The following is a 17824-nucleotide window of genomic DNA, read 5'->3' as shown; positions in this document are numbered from 1 at the left end:
TAGTTGGGAAGGTTCCTCTTAAGCACATTTTAAAAACTGTAACTACAAATAAAACCATGTTTTCATGAACATCATCATAAAATGGAATTATCTTTATGAAGATCAGGTTCTCCAAACTAATGTCCAGGACACATTGCTCAATAAGTTTTCCCCCCAGTTGTAAAGTCATAAAGTCCTAAAATTAATTCACACTTTATAAAAAAGGCACTGCTACAGTAAAAAAAAATTAAAGGGAGAAATAGAAAATTCATTACAAACCGTTACTATATTGTGAAAACGTCATTGTCACTTATCTACTGTTGACTATGAATCTACTGCCTAAGACACAATAATATTCATTAAATAAAATTAAATGTTTTGTTATCCATTCATACTAGCCTCCGCCTCTCTGAAAAAAAATTTGGCTTACTAGATTCTTAATTAATATCCTAATTTTTTTTAACTTCTAAATTTACTTACATATACCCTGTTTTATTTTACAAGGGATTTAAAGTAGTCTAGAATGATATATAAACAATTTGACATAAGAGTACATGATTAGGGGAAAATAAACAAGATAAATAAGAAATAATGTATGGGCGAGGTTAGTGCAAATGCTTATCATGAAGTCCTCTCTAAATACCCGTTAGAGGTGGGCCCCAAATTTGGCTCTGAGCCCACTAAAGCCATTGCAACGAGAATACAACCAGTTAAGACATGAATCATAGGAACCATATAATAAAAACAATCCAGGTGCTTGGAGAACTGAGGAGAGGCGTAATTATTCCTGTAATAAAACCAGAGAAGAGTTCCTCCTGTGTATGTTTATGAAGGAGACACTGAATAATGTGGTAACAATGTCCTAATCTACAGCCTTACACAATTCTAATAGTGGGTTTCAGATGGTTCTTCACTTAAGAGTATCCATCAGCAGAGACTGTCTCATAAGGTCAAAACACAGTTCATGAGCAAAGGCAGGGAGGAGAGGACAAAGCAGCATGCCCAACTGCTCTCTGACAGACTCAATGCAAGACTCAATGCAAGAAGAAATCTTAAGTGTTTCTAGAAAAATAATAAGCTCCATATTCCTCAGACAATCTTCCAAAGATGACTTCCGTCAACTGAGCTCTTGATAGGTAAAGAAACATAGGAACTCTGTGTTTATGCTCTATGACTGGAACCTGGCTTTAAGAGTGTCTGCATTACAAGGCAAAGGCAGATCAATATGCTGAGTCAACTGCTTCTTAAAGGGAGAGAGACAACCTCCTAGAAGGTGAGATGCTGTCTAAGCAGGACAACTGCCCACATCCACAGGGCATGAGAGCACAAACAACCGTACCAAGATTTTCTCAAAAAACAATTTGGTTTTTCCCCAACAGAATGAAGAATAAGCAACAGCTGCCAAGTATCTGAGTAATTTGTGGGAAGAACCATAAGTGATTTAACAATTTCTCCTAATGGTCACAGACATCTTCTCTAATCCCTGATTGATGTTAAGGAAAAAGGAACTTTCAACAGTGGTTAAGATGACAACACAATTTTACTCATTCTTGGAAGTAAAGATAAATATTTAAATATATTAAAATCTGTTGCTATTTCGTCACTAAGTCATGTCTGACTCTTCTGCGACCCCGTGGACTGTGGGCCACCAGTCTCCTCCTCCCTCCATGGGATTTCCCAGGCAAGAATACTGGAGTGGGTTGCCATTTCCTTCTCCAATTAAAATCTGTAGTCATGCTGAATTAATGAATTCTCCTTAATACACTAAATTAATTAAAATACCTACTTGAGGAGAAATAATGTGCTAAGAGATAACATCTCCATATAATTTGAGGCTCTTTTCCAACTGAATCCAGGTTAATGAGTTTTCAAAATGTGTCTTCTAAATAACTAAGTAATTCAGATGACTAACTTTGAACTTTCTCTTTACCTGTTATACTTGACACAAATTTCAACAAACACCATACTGGAAATATTTCTTTTTGACACATCTCTCTCCACTATACACATATCCCTTGGTGGCTCAGACGATAAAGCGTCTACCTACAATGAGGGAGACCCAAGTTCTATCCCTGGGTCAGGAAGATTTCCCTGGAGAAGAAAATGGCAACCCACTCCAGTGTTCTTGCCCAGAAAATCCCATGGACAGAGGAGCCTGGCAGGCTAGTCCATGGGGTCGCAGAGTCGGACACCACTGAGCGACTTCACTCTCTCTACTACAGAAATCTACTTGTTCTTTCTTCTAAATTCAGACAAGTGTGAGAGCATCACTGTACTTTTGATGCTTATGCTCTGCCTCTCCATTTTGGAAACAATGTCATGAAACTAAAGGCTACTTCGTGCAAAAACTGAAGTTTTTCATTTGAGAATTTCAAAAAATATTCTTGAGAATAGCAAGGGATTTAAAACTGACTTTAAAAACTTAACAACTGAACCACTGTCAGCTCTCTCAGTATATACTCTCAAATATCTTGTTTTAATGTCTTCCTAACACTCTGATTTTTAAAATAAATCACAAAATGATCTACTTGCACTATATATAGTATTTTTCAATGGACTTCAGCTTCTTACAATTACACTTTCAGATTGATTAGGAGAAAATCAGATGTTATTAATACAGCTGTTACAAGTACGTGCAATATGACCAATCTCCAGCTTTTTGGTTTCCAAAAACTTCCTCTCAGAGACTTAAAACACAAATGACATATGAAAAATCTTATCAATAGATACATAGCCCAGAATGGGAAAAACTTGTATGAATGATCATTTACTTTGCCTTGCAGACTTTAGAGTTCAAAAACTTTTAGGCAAATGCAGTATTTTCAAGAAAATCTCACTCAGACAGGAAAACATCTGTGACAGGATTTATTAGGGACGTTAGCCATGGGGCTGGCACTCAGGGAATGGCAACATATATCCTAATACTTGCCATTTCTAATCTGGTTCAATTCCTTCTGCAAAAGCTTCTAAATATTGGAACAAAAATTTTTTAGCAACTGCTTCAGTTTCTACTAGGCTGATGAACAGAAGGGAAGTGAAGTGAAAGTCGCTCAGTCGTGTCCAACTCTCTGTGACCCCAAGGACTATACAGTCCATGGGATTCTCAGGCCAGAATACTGGGGCGGGTAGCCTCTCCCTTCTCTAGAGGCTCTTCCCAACCCAGGGGTCAAACCTGGGTCTCCAGCATTGTAGGTGGATTCTTCACCAGGCTGATGAAAACTAACATTCAAATTACACAGAAATTCACTTAGGCATGCAATCTAAAAATCCCAAACCATTTGCGATTAAAAGGTACTTCATCTTCATTTGCTGAAAGCTCCATTTGAAAAAGAGTAATTCTATAAGATATTTCTTCACTGAAGCTTTAAAAGCTCTGTGGTGTCAATTAACATAAATCTCTCACCGCAAATGTGAAGTATATATCTGCAATAGTTATCCCACATTGAACGCAAAAATATTATACATGGATTATTTCACTTCTTTTATTGGGGATTATTTTCCAAAGTCTTGTTAGAATGTTGCCACCACGGGTATGTATCTTCTCTACTTTTACATGTTTGAAAGTTTCAATAATACGTGTTTTATAAGTTGTCACTAAATAATTTTATCTCCTTTCGAGAAAATCTGAAATATTAAATAGACATCATATGTTACATTGTGACTATTAAGTATTACCATCAATCAACTTTGCCTTGCTTCTACAATTAAAAGCCTTTTGCAATAATAGTGTTCATAGGTTTCACATCCAGAAAAACACCCTACAAATATATGCTATGAACACGACTAGCAATGCACATACCAGGCATTAACATGACTTCACAACTTTCAGGTTTTGCTATTCCTGTGACTCTCATATTAAATACATATTTTTACAGTAACACTTAAGAGTGTTAATTACCCATCACTAGATAATAAACTATCCCAAATTTTGGTGGCTTAAACAAGATTAGTATTTCAGTTTCTGTGAGGAATTCAAGAGCAGCTCAGTGAGGTAGTTCTGGCTCATGGTCCGTCCTGCAGCTGCTGTCAAGATGCTGGCCACTGAAAGAGCCATCTGACGGCTTGACTGAGGCTGGAGTTAACCACTCCCAACACGGTTCCCTTAGTACTAGCAGGCCTTAGTTCTTTGCAATGTGGACCTCTCCATAGGGCTGCTCCAGTGTCTTCTCAACAGAGCAGCTGGCTTCCCTAAAAGCAGTGGTTCTCAATAGAGGTCCCTCAGGAGACATCTCAGTGTTTAAGACAACCAGGGGTATCTGGTGGGGATGAGAGGGCGATGCTATTAGAATCTAGAGGGTAGAAGCCAGGGATACTGTTACATATCCTTCACAACAAAGAATTATCTGACCCCCAAATACCAATAAATTAAAAGACGCTTACTCCTTGGAAGGAAAGTTATGACCAACCTACACAACATATTAAAAATCAGAGACATCACTTTGTCAACAAAGGTCCGTCTAGTCAAGGCTACGGCTTTTCCTGTGGTCATGTATGGATGTGAGAGTTGGACTGTGAAGAAGGCTGAGCGCCGAAGAATCGATGCTTTTGAACTGTGGTGTTGGAGAAGACTCTTGAGAGTGCCTTGGACTGCAAGGAGATCCAACCAGTCCATTCTGAAGGAGATCAGCCCTGGGATTTCTTTGGAAGGAATGATGCTAAGGCTGAAACTCCAGTACTTTGGCCACCTCATGCGAAGAGTTGACTCACTGGAAAAGACTCTGATGCTGGGAGGGATTGGGGGCAGGAGGAGAAGGGGACAACAGAGGATGAGATGGCTGGATGGCATCACGGACTCGATGGACGTGAGTCTGAGTGAACTAGAGTCTGAGTGAACTTCGGGAGTTGGTGATGGACAGGGAGGCCTGGCATGCTGCGATTCATGGGGTCGCAAAGAGTCGGACACGACTGAGCGACTGAACTGCACTGAACTGAACTACCAATAGTACGGAGGTTGAGAAACTGCCCCAGAGCAGATGATCCTCAAAGGAAGACCAAGGCAGGAGTCACAATGTCTTTTATGACCTACCCTCAGAAGTCACACTCCATCATTTCTACCATATTCTATACTTTAGAAATGTGAGTCACTAAATAACCGCCTTCACACAAGGGGAGAAGATTTAAGTACCACTCCTTTGGAACAGGAGTATCAAATATTTTTACATCGTTACACTTAGCAACTTGATTTTTTAAATCAAAATACTGGAAAACACCCTGCTTACTTTTGCTAATACCATGTAAATACTTTTTATTGTTCCAGAAAAAAAATCATCAAAGTTCCACTTAACAAAGCTATGTTTGCATCTCAGTGAATGGCCTCTGTAGTCTTTCAATGGTTTGATCTCAAAAAATTCTGCTAAGCATAAACACAGGCAGTCTGATTTAGAGAAAAGTAAACTAGTAGTCAAAAGATCTCAGTTCTAGTTTTGGTTTTGGAACTTCCTAGCAGATGATCGTTGTCAAAGCGTCTATGAGTCTGCTTCCAAGTCAATAAAATGGGGGTGTCACTAGCCCTGCTTATCTTACAGTGCTGTTTTGAGACTCACATAAGATAATTATGTATGAACTATAACTTTATGAACAATAAAAGATAGGTAGTAAATGTTCCAAATGGATATGAATGTGTTACTATATAAGAGTTTCATGATCAGCTTCCAGCATGAGGTTTATCACATAGCAAATTTTCAATATGTATTTTTAGATCTCTTACTCTGAAATTTGAGGTTGAGTATATTTCTGAAGTAACAGTAAGATAGAGCAGTTATTAAAACATAATCAAAGGTTCAAATCATTGATCATTTGTTATTATGTTATAGAAAACTAAAATATCATTTCTACAAGTTAAAATGCACATTTACTCAGCAGTTAACAGAATCTAAGAGTTACTACAATCAGCAATATAATACAGCCAATTCTTTAGAGACTGAACTGAAAAAAACCAAGGTATTACTTATATATTTGTTTCCCAATTTAGACTTTAAAGGAGAGCAGAAGCTATAATGTATTTATCTGTTTATCCTTAAGAACATAATGCCAGATTAGTAAATAAATACCAAAGATCCTGACCTCAAGGAATTAAGAAGTCCAACTGGGGAGTGAGGTTGAACAGAAAGGCACATAAATTACTAAAGACTTTTACAAAGCAACATATTTGCTTCCTGCAATCCATTCTGTAACACTCCAATCAGATCAATTTTAAAATACTCCCCCTCCTACTTTACAGTTCAAGAAACTATAGCTAACTCTCCCCTGCCCAGAAAAATACAATTGCTTTAGTCCTACCCCCCCCCCCCATTATTTCTGGAGGTAGGACCCAAGCACCTGTATGTTTAAAGGCTCCACAAGTGATTCTGAAGCACAAGCAGAATGAAAACCAGAAGTGGGTTCATCCTATCTGAGATATTCCTCCTGTCAGGCTAGTCCATCTCATATCTAATTTTCTTAGTTACGTTTTTTTCTCCTGTCACCTAAAAATGTTCCCTTTCTAGAAATGTTCCAAATACCACCCATCCTTCAAAATAATCCTCAAATCCTTCTTCCTCCATGAAACATTCTAGCTACTACAGCCCACGGGACCTCCAAATTTCTGTATATATCAACACTTGAAAAAAATCTTATTCATTTATGTATTTGTCTGTGCTGGATGTTCACTGCTGCTCGGGCTTTTTCTCCAGTTGCAGCAGGTGGGGGCCACTCTCTAGTTGTGGTGCAAGAGCTTCAGAAGCTGCAGCACACGGGCTGAGTATTTACAGCTTCCAGGCTCCAGAGCTCCGGCTCAGTAGTTGCGGCACATGGGCTTAGTTGCTCCACGGCATTGGCAGGCAAATTCTTTACCACTGAGACAGACAGACAGACAGACAGACAGACACACACACCACACCCCCCCCCCCGAGACACCAAGCCATACACACACACACACACACCACTGAGACACCAGGAAAGCCATACACACACACACCATTGAGACACCAGGAAAGACACACACAGACACACCACTGAGACACCAAGAAAGACACCCACACCCACCCACACCACTGAGACACCAGGACACACACACACCAGGAAAGACACCCACACCCACCCACACCACTGAGACACCAGGGGACACACACACACACCACGGGACACACACCCACACCACTGAGACACGAGGACACACACACACACCCCTACCTTCCAGTGTATAAAAGAAGCAGATACAACACATTAGTGAACATAATAAAGTGAAGTCGCTCAGTCATGTCCGACTCTTTTCGACCCTGTGGACTGTAGCCTACCAGGCTCCTCCATCCATGGAATTTTCCAGTCAAGATTACTGGAGTGGGTTGCCATTTCCTTCTCCAGGGGATCTTCCCGACACAGGGATCGAACCTGATTCTTCTGCATTGGAGGAAGACACTTTACCATCTGTGCCACCTGGGAAGCCCTATATATATATATATATAACATAACATATTCACTGATCTGTTTATATCTGTTTCTTTCATACACTGGAAGCCATTTAACACTGTCAGATGAATGCCGAACAGATTTTTTTCACTAAAACAAACCTATAACATAAATACAAAAATATATATATTTCAAACTTCCAAAATTATGCTGCCTTAAAACCTAGAGTTAACAGAAATCTTTAGGAAACTGGCTCATTTCCTGACTGTAATTTTCATGGCCACTGTCATTCAACAGTGTTAATGAAAAGCTTCCTTCAAGTATCCGCTCCACATACCTAAGGCTGAACCATACAAGTTTATAACCTGAGTCTAATGCTAAGGTAGTTAATATCTCAGAGGCTGTCCTCAAGAAATACGTAGAAAAATAATCAGGGGGAGGCATGAAACATTACTTTTCAATAGCCTTGAAATCCAAAGGGCTAGACATTCTTGACATAGGTTTGGAACTATAAACTTGGATGTACACGTATATGAACAAGGCCATTTTTGAGCCTTACTGGACAATGAATTCAAAAGGAATATGCACAGAAAATATAGTGTTTCCTTTCGTAGGTGGAAAATTCAACTCACCCTATCAAGTTTCCACTCAGGGCCAATCAATCCAAACATACAGGGTTTATAAACAGTTCTCAATCAAAGGTGATTTTGCCCCCAGATTAAAATGTGGCAATGTCTAGAAACATTTTTGGTTGTCCCACCGGGGGTTCCAACTGGCATCTAGTGGGTAGGGATACAGGGATGTTGTTAAATACCCTACAATGCACAAGACAGTCCCCACAACAACAAAAAAAATATCGACCCAAGATGTCAACAGGATAAGTAATCCTAGTATTACAATATATTTGGGAATGTAAACACAGCTTGATAGATGCTCATAATAGTTATCGTCTATTCTCTTAACTTGTTATTTTTTACCCTTTTGCATCAGTTCAGTTGCTCAGTCGTGTCCGACTCTTTGAGACCCCATGAATCGCAGCACTCCAGGCCGCCCTGTCCATCACCAACTCCCAGAGTCCACCCAAACCCATGTCCATTGAGTCGGTGATGCCATCCAACCATCTCATCCTCTGTCGTCCCCTTCTCCTCCTGCCTTTAATCTTTCCCAGCATCAGGGGTTTTTTCAAATGAGTCAGCTCTTCGCATCAGGTGGCCAAAGTATTGGAGTTTCAGCTTCAACATCAGTCCTTCCAATGAACACCCAGGACTGATTTCCTTTAGGATGGACTGGTTGGATCTCCTTGCAGTCCAAGGGACTCTCAAGAGTCTTCTCCAACACCACAGTTCAAAAGCATCAATTCTTCGGCGCTCAGCTTTCTTTATAGTCCAACTCTCACATCCATGCCTGATCACTGGAAAAACCATAGCCTTGACTAGACGGACCTTTGTTGACAAAGTGATGTCTCTGCTTTTTAATATGCTGTCTAGGTTGGTTATAACTTTCCTTCCGAGGAGTAAGCATCTTTGAATTTCATGGCTGCAGTCACCATCTGCAGTGATTTTGGAGCCCAGAAAAATAAAGTCAGCCACTGTTTCCCCATCTATTTGCCATGAAGTGATGGTATCAATATCATTTAATTTATTGAGACTGCTAATTTCAAAGTAGATGATTCAAAGCATAAGGCATTTAGGACACTAACCTAGGAATCAGAAACTGAAGCAAGTCAAACATGTAATGTCAGGTGAGGAAATTATTAAACTTCTAGCAATATAAGATACTAACACCAATATTTCACTTCAATTTAATACTAAGATCATTGAGGAGTCATATTTTACTATAACAAATGAGAGAGATAACTAAGATTTTCACCAGCACGTGGTAGCCCAGAGAAGAAAACATAAATAGAAACTGATTATTCAAAAGTCTAAGTTCAAGAAGGTTCCAGCTACCTAACAGTCCTATATGAGGGATTTGACAGAAGAAGGGAAAAAGAAATTGCTACTAGGTATGTTAAGCATAAAGCAATTATTTATAAGAATAAAGTTATATTTACCACAAGGATAAGGAAATATAAGAATGAAAAGTTCAGAAAATACTGCATAAACCAGACACTTCAACTTAAGTGTCACCGACAGACCTGGGGCATCGCATCTGGTCCCATCACTTCATGGCAAATAGAAAGAGAAAAAGAGGAAGCAGTGGCAGATTTTATTTTCTTGGGCTCCAAAATCAGTGTGGACAGTGACTGCAGCTGTGAAATTAAAAGATGCTTGCTCTCTGGTAGGAAAGCTAAGATAAACCTAAACAGTGTATTAAAAAGCAGCGAGATCACTTTGTCAACAAAGGTCCATAAAGTCAAAGTTATCATTTTCCCAGGAGTCATATGCAGATGTGAGAGCTGGCCCATAAAGAAGGCTGAGCGCTAAAGAACTGATGCTTTCAAACTGTAGTGCTGGAGAAGACTCTTGAGAGTCCCTTGGACAGCAAGGAGATCCAACCAGTCCATCCTAAAGAAATCAACCCTGAGTATTCACTGGAAGGACTGATGCTGAAGCTGAGGCTCCAATACTTCGGCCACCTGGTGCAAAGAGCCAACACACTGGAAAAGATCCTGATGCTAGGAAAGATTGAAGGTAAAAGGAGAAGGGGGTGGCGTAGGATGAGATGGTTAGACAGCATCACCAACTTAATGGACATGAATTTGAGCGAAATACTCTGCGAAATAGTGGAGGAGAGGGGAGCCTGGTATGCTGCAGTCCATGGGGTTGCAAAGAGTTGGACACGACTTAGCGACCGAACAACAGCAAACAATTTACGGGTGAGAAGGTCAGAGACACTACCCCATGTGGAATTACAGAGCTGCAGGAAGCAACTAGACCCTGGAGAAGGAAATGGCAACCTACTCCAGTATTCTTGCCAGGAAAATCCCAAGGACAGAGAAGCCTGGTGGGCTGCAGTCTATGGGGTCACAAAGAGCTGGACACGCCTGAATGACTGAGCACGCATGCACCTGAGTGTGTAGAGGACTCTTACCCTCATTGTCCCTTTCTTCCCCTAAGACACAGCCTCCCTGAGCCCTCGGCAGATCAAAAGAAGAAGTTCTGACCTCTTGTGGGCACATGCTGATGTCATCACTTTCTAGTTCTGAATCAGATGGAAAGGTCTCTCTGACAGAGATTTCAAACACATACCCTTGCAACAAAGTTGCCCTTGATGTACAAAAGTTACCAGTATGTCACTAGATTCAAGAGAGACACTGAAAAATCTAAAAGATTTCAAGATAAACATTAGAAATAGAAAAGTAGATTTGAGATGGCAACTAAAGCTGAAAGAATGCAGAAAAGAAAAGCTACAAAGGACTTCCAAAATATGCCCCTTCTAGACTGCCGTTTTTAAAAGCAAGAACCCCTTCTGCTTTTTTGGTTTTTTTTTTCAATCTTTATAAACAAAACACCTCCAACAGTGCTTTAGCACTGGCTAAGCTAAATTAATGAAGTTAAGAAAGCAAAGAAGAAATTGGTGTGGCTTTTTTCATGATTTTTTTTTGGGGGGTGGGTGGTATAATGACATGTGATGCCTATACTCTGGCCCTTAAGCTTGGGAAAGCAACAGGCGCATACTTGTGGGTAGACTGACAGTAAGCCACACACACTCATGCATCTTCCTTTGTGTCTCAGGCACAGTGACAATGTCACCAAGGCCTAAGAGAAGGTTTTGAGGAAAACAAGGAAATCTGTAACATCATTCAAAGCAACAGGAGCCAACATGCTCAGGGTATAAAGTTACTCAGACAGCAGGCTTAGACAAAATAAACATTTGTTCTATTACCTTTTTGTTATGTTGTCATGGGAATCTGTGTTTAGGAATACTTATTTTCTGCAACTAGATGATAGAGCAGTAAAAGGGGAATGGCTTTCATAAGAGAAGGAAACTTTTATCTGTAAAGGCAGAAAAGAAAATAAATAAATCCTACGGGTTTTTAATGAGGCCACATGTGTACAGCCTTTCAATCCATAAGATTTATTCAAGTTAACGGAGAAGTTCACTGGGGGCTCGGAGCCAACACACTGTTAACAGGTAATAATAATCCAACAGCTACTAAAAATATTGTAATAGGGGAAAGGCAGAGGAATGTAAAGTAGATACACAGCCAAATAAAACAGAAAATAAATGAGATCTTAAGAGCTGAAAAAAGGTAAAAATGACTTTTTAAAAATAACCCAATAGCAAGAAAAAACCTAGAAGCCCAAACAAGTTAGAAAACATTCAACCTGCCAGCAGGCTAATCTTCTTTTGTCACCAGAAGTCTAGAGCTAATCTCTTTGCTCCCTTCCTTTTGGCAACAGAAACCTGAAAAGTGAAGTAAGCCTCACATGTTATTTAAAGAGCTGGACCAGAGTACCCTGAATTTCTAGGGCCCACCGAAAGCACTGGCTCAGGGACACTGAGCCTTCTGGAAGGAGCATGGGTCACAGCTGCGCACCAATTCATCCGACTCCTCCACTCTGCCCTAAAGTACGATTAGCACCTCTGAATGGGTAAGAAACAGAAATTAAAAAGCAGGGACCCCAGTGCAGAGTGAGCTCGGAGAATAGGGCCTTTGCATGTGGTGATCCCTCAGCATGGGATGTTCTTCCTTCCCACTCAAGTCCAACCAGTGTCCATCACTTCCTTCAGGTCTTTGCTCAGCTGTCAGTCCACCACCGAGGCCTACCCAGCCTACCCCGCCTAAAGGTGCAACAGCCATCCCAGCACCCCCTCCCTCCCTTTTCCTTACTTTATTTTCCCCGTAGTGCTTATCACCTGGCGTGCTATAAATCTTAATTACTTATTTACTGTCTACCTCTGTTCCCCTTCCCCTTAGCCTATAGGCTCTTACAGGCAGAACTTTTCATGTTTTGCTCACACTCCATCTCCAGCACCTAAAAAGTGACCCCCACCACCACCACACACAACAGGTATATAAGTTATCAGTATAACACACAAGAGTCCTATCCTCAGGGAGATGAGCATGAACCCATCCTCCTCTGTCTGTAACTCCATGACCATACACCCTGTAAGACCCCAAAGTTGAGACCTATCCATCTGTCCAAGGCCAAAACTCAGGCGTCATTCTGGGCTCCTTTCTCTTCTGTACTTTTTTCTCGCCAACATTCAGCCTGGGGGCCAAGTAAGTCAGAACCCAGGACCCACTGTCGAAAGTGCAGAACCTACAAACCACCACCTGCTTCCCTCCCTAGAACAAATCATTTAAAGGCTGAAATGCTGGGCGTTTGGTTAACTTTATACAATCTTAACGCACGCGTACTAACTTTATGGAAACACCATGCAAAGACAACTACTTCTAATACTAAAAGCTTCATTTACTTAAACAAACTAACAAAAACTTCAGGTTTAGAGGTTCTGTTTTCATTTGTCCTGAAGAAACACATGAATCACCTCCAAGTACATGACAACCATGAAAAGATTTCTAGGTTTCAGAGCCAAGGGAACCCACTTCATAACAAGGTGTGCTTTTTTGTTTGTTTGTTTTTCTTTTTTTTGAGCTCTACAGTAATTATACCTCTAGGATAGGAAAAAATCAATACCAAATTTCACAGGAAAGAGCAAAAATCCAAGATATTTTCAAAGGCCTAGAGAAGCGGTTATTTCTATTTATATCCTATACTTACATAACAGAAACATGTACAGATAGTCTCAACTTTCCAAAATGTGCACAGAAGAATTTCAAACCAAAGGGATTCATAAATTCAGGAATTAATTATTTGCACTGACAGTTCTTTGGGAACTGGTCTATCAATTCTGAGGCAGAGATGTGACTTTAATCAGTCATTACCTCAGGTTAGCCAGGCTTACACTGGTGGGATTGGTTAGTCATAGCTCTACTATTTCAAACGATCCAGCAACCCCTTTCTTCTCAAAAGGAGGGTGGGGAGAGGCAAACAGCACCAGAGAAGGTGCCACCAAGACAATCTTAGCAGCCTAAAGCATAGGAAAGGAGAATTCTGAAGTACTAAAATCACAGAACCAAATCCAAAGTAGTACTGTATACCAGACCTCATCTATAAACCTAGGTTAATACTAGCCTTCACAGAGCTAGTGAAAACTGAATAATGCTTTGAATGCAAATATATTATAAAGTATAAAATCCCATAAGAATGCTTGTTAATACTAAAGTGAGATATTAATAGATCTTTGAGGCTAAAGCAGAGGGAAATCAAAGGCAGAGTAGTCCTCAGTAGCAAGGAATTAAACTGGCAGAACTGAAACTCGAGAGGTTCAGGATACCCTTATTTTCAAATGGGAGCCTGTGGAAAATGGGAATCTGACAAACAATGACTTTATAGCCAACTTAAACGAACTCTTTCTTAAAAGTCTTCACATATCAATAATACAAATATTTTGCCATTGTGTTTAAATATTTATTGGTTGGTACTGGTAACATGCAGCCAATCACCTTGCTTTTGCTTACAAAGAAGAGCAAATGCAAAGAAAGATCAGCAAGGGCTTACTATCACCACTAGAAAAATAAAAGACTACCCCTCTCACTCCAGTACTCTTGCCTGGAAAATTTCATGGATGGAGGAGCCTGGTAGGCTACAGTCCATGGGATCGCTAAGAGTCGGACACAGCTGAGTGACTTCACTTTTTCTTTCTTTCTATAGTTCCTTTTGGAGAAGGAAATGGCAACCCACTCCAGTGTTCTTACCTGGAGAATCCTATGGACGGAGGGGCCTGATGGGCTACAGTTTATGGGGTTGCAAAGAGTCAGACACGACTAAGCAACTAGTACACACACATATACCCCTTTCACTGATTAAGAGTCAGGAAAGTCACCTCTGCACACTCTATAATGACATTCTTTTATTTATTTGTGCCCTGGCTCTTTTTTTTTTTCCCCAAGATTTAAAATGATGAGTGGCTATTAATACTAAAAAACTTAGCTTCACTTATCTTTACTACATTTATTTTCACAAAGCATTTTGGATGTTGAATTTGACCTCTTAGTAAATTTTGCCATTCTTTTACCAAAGTTTTGGTATATACTTTATATACTGATGATAAATATAAACAGCACAGAACAATGCCCAGAACATAGAAAGCAATCCATAAAATGCAGTTATTATTCACATCACACTATACACCTACCAGGGAATGAACTGTCTTTGTCTTGTTTAACAGTCTAGCTCAAGAAACCTAGCCTGCTATCTGGTCCATGAGTGTGTGAAGTCATTTTAGGCATGTCCGACTCTTTGCAACCCTATGGACTGAGGCCCACCAGGCTCCTCTGTCCATGGGGAGTCTCCAGGCAAGAATACTGGAGTGGTTTACCATTTCTTCCTCCACAGGCTCTTCCCCACCCAGGGATCAAACTTGTGTCTCTTGCACTGGCAGGCGGGTGGGTTCCTTACCACTAGCACCACCTGGGACGCCCCTAAAGATGTGTGCGTGCTAAGCTGCTGGTCCATAGTTGGTGCTCAATAAATATTACTTAATAAGTGATTCAATATGGTTTAAGAATAATTCTGATCTCTTACCTGTTTTATGGTTACCACTGCCGCACCTCCTATAATCAAAGGCAAGAGTCTGGAAAACGCATACACCAGAGGAAGGGCATTTAAGTTCCTGTTTATATTTCCTTAAACTCACCACAAAGATCCTCCCCCGCCCCTTTCGTCCCTAAACCACAAAATCAATGCTTTGCAACACCGTACTCTTGAACAATTTTGCTTCATTTCCCCTCACTGACAGCGCACCAAGTTCCTTAAAGCTGCAAGCTTTAGTTTAGTTCCCTTTACCCCTTAAGAAGGAAAGGTATGTTTGTAAAACTCTAATACTCAAAGTTCTATTTTGATTTCTTGATCTTTCATTCACGATTAGTTATCATACTTGCGTTACTAGATACTTAGTACAAATGAAAACACTGAAAATTGGCTTATTATTTAATTTTTAAAGTTAACACATCAAAGTGTATCACACTTCAGAGCAATCAAATTAGGAAACTGACACATTATTTCAGTGATGTTGCATTCCTTGAAATACTTTCAGAGATTCTTTTTTGGAACAGACTTCAATCCAGTTCTACAAGTCCCACAGGAAATTCTGTGTCATTACTTTACGGTTACAACTCCTATTTGACCTCAAACAGTATCACCAGCCTGGCTGCCTGATCTTTTTCACCAGACTTGAGCCCAAATTCTCTAAATGATTTGGATTCAATCTAACTTCGTTATTTCCTAAAATCAAATCTGCTCTAAAAAAAAAATGAAGAGAGTGAAAAATAACACAGGCTCCAAAGTGGATTCTAAGAGAAGTTTAAAAAACATTTTTTTTTTCTGCCACACCTAAAAGCTGCTGACTGAAAGAACAACTTGAAATAACTACTCTGAATGAGATAACACATGTGAATGTAAATTCTGATATTTTCAATCCAAAATCAACTATACTTGTTTACGGTCAACTGTCACATAATATTGGTTATTTTTCTCCACCAATATGTTATAGGTTACACCTTAAACAACCTTAGCAGAACTGCCTCCACAGAAAGACACACAAGAAACTTAACAGGGGTGGTCTCTTGAGAAAAGAACTAGTCCAGCTGGACAAAGAGAATGGAAACTTTTCACTGTCTTTCTATGCCTTTTACATTTTATACAATGTGAATGTACTACCTACTTTTAAAAACCTGTTTAACAAAATTACTTCCAAGTGTCAGTTTTGATGGCTTCTATAAACCAGAAAAATAAAGCACTAAAAAATGTGGAGTTCATGTTTTATCAGCACTTCACTGGATCTCCAGTGCCAGGGCTGAGTTACTCACATCAACTGTAGGGAAACCTTGCAAGCAGTTCACTAACTCCCCACAGTTGAGCCGTATCACTCCACTAAAGTTTAAACAACAATGATAGGAAACAAAAATTCAGTACCACAAAAATTAATGTGTCAATTCCAGAATGAAAACTGGCCGTAAACAAGTGAGCTATTAAAGCAGCAATGATCCAAACACATCTTCGAAAATTAGCGAATCAACAGCACGCTATAAAAATGGAAAAAAGATGTCAAGCATAGGGCCATCAGCGACATCACTCAAGCAGCCTGAACTAGAAAACGCAATATGATCTGTTGCTGGACACAATTGCACAATCTCAATTACCCAGAAGATTCTACCAAACAGGAAATTCATGCTGGGGCTTTAAGAAACACAGGAATTATATTCAAAGATTACCAAGTCTAAAAGCCTGGAACCTGCCCCGAAACAAAAAACTAATTTTGTAGACCTCTTTGCAAATAATGCATGCACAGGAATTACATGAATTAGCTTCAGGTCAGCTCTCAAATTACACAAAATCTAAAATACAGTGTATAAAACCTTAGAAGTTAGAAAAGTTAGTGAACTGAGTCTGGAAATTTTACAGTAGCGTTTCATTTAAAAGACATTCATAGTGTGAATTAAAGCTGAAAAGTGTCTCTTCCTTCTTTTGCTATATATTCCATATCCCATGAAAACCATTATGTACCTCTCAGGCCTTAAGTGCAGATTAAGTTCTCTGCAAACCCTCTAAAGGACTTTAAAAACACAGTGTTTCACAAGAATTATCACGATTAAAAAATATTTATAATACATCGCAGCATTGTTAAAAACTTTTTGATCTTGAGGGCGTCCAACGGATCTGAACCTCACTTGCTCCAAAGGAGAAAATCGTTTTGTCAAACAATACTTAAATGAGCAGTGGTATGTGACTAATCAGCGAGGCCGCCAGCTTCTCAAGCTGCAGGCACTACCACCACCCCCCACTCTGCGAAAAGGAAATACGCTTTCAACTGAATCGGAAACACACCACTCAAGCTGGCACAGGGCTCACCGAGATAAAGTCGGTATTTTAAGCTCCCTGGATAGCTGCTAATTCAAGTGCGAATTCAAAAAGAACCCTTCTCAAAATGCAATTTCGACAGAGGTTTGCAAAAAAGCCCGAACTCAACGCCCTTCGTCCTCAGTTTTGTTCAGATGACCGCAGTCGAGCTTTGCCCTTCTGCTTCTCCGGGCAGCTTCCCGGGCTTGTCTGCTCCGAGGGCAGGCACATCTCGAGAGAGTCCTTCTGCTCGATGCCAGCAGGGAGAGACCTCCGAAGAGGGACCCCTGTTCCTGCCCCCGTAGCAGCACCGCCCCCCCACCCCCACCCCCACCCCCAAGGGAACGCGCAGGGTGCGAGTCAGGGCCCGGCTCCAACACCATCACCCACCGCCCACAGCGGACCTGCGTCCTACACACAGCTGACCATCTACGTGGGCGTGCAGGGTGGGGGTGCAAGGGGGACAGGGAGTGCAGGACAGGGGTCGAAGAGGGCTGGGATGCCCTCCCCCCAAGGAAAATTCCTGCCGCTGGGTGCATTGCTGAGCCGTGGGGGCAGGCCTGACTCCAGGGCATACGGAGACACCCGGCCCAGCGAGGCCCCCGGCC

General features: G+C 40.6%; 1 protein-coding gene across 4 annotated transcripts in view; it reads right to left on the bottom strand.

Annotated features, from left to right (window-relative positions):
* MAPK14 (mitogen-activated protein kinase 14) overlaps window positions 1–17824 on the bottom strand; it is a 73482-nt gene that overhangs the window by 55170 nt on the left and 488 nt on the right. The window lies entirely within an intron of this gene.

This window comes from Ovis aries, chromosome 20 (assembly GCF_016772045.2).
Source record: "Ovis aries strain OAR_USU_Benz2616 breed Rambouillet chromosome 20, ARS-UI_Ramb_v3.0, whole genome shotgun sequence".
Lineage (NCBI taxonomy): Eukaryota > Metazoa > Chordata > Mammalia > Artiodactyla > Bovidae > Ovis > Ovis aries.
The sequence above is the reverse complement of the archived record's forward strand: the minus strand, read 5'-3'. Positions and strand labels throughout refer to the sequence as shown.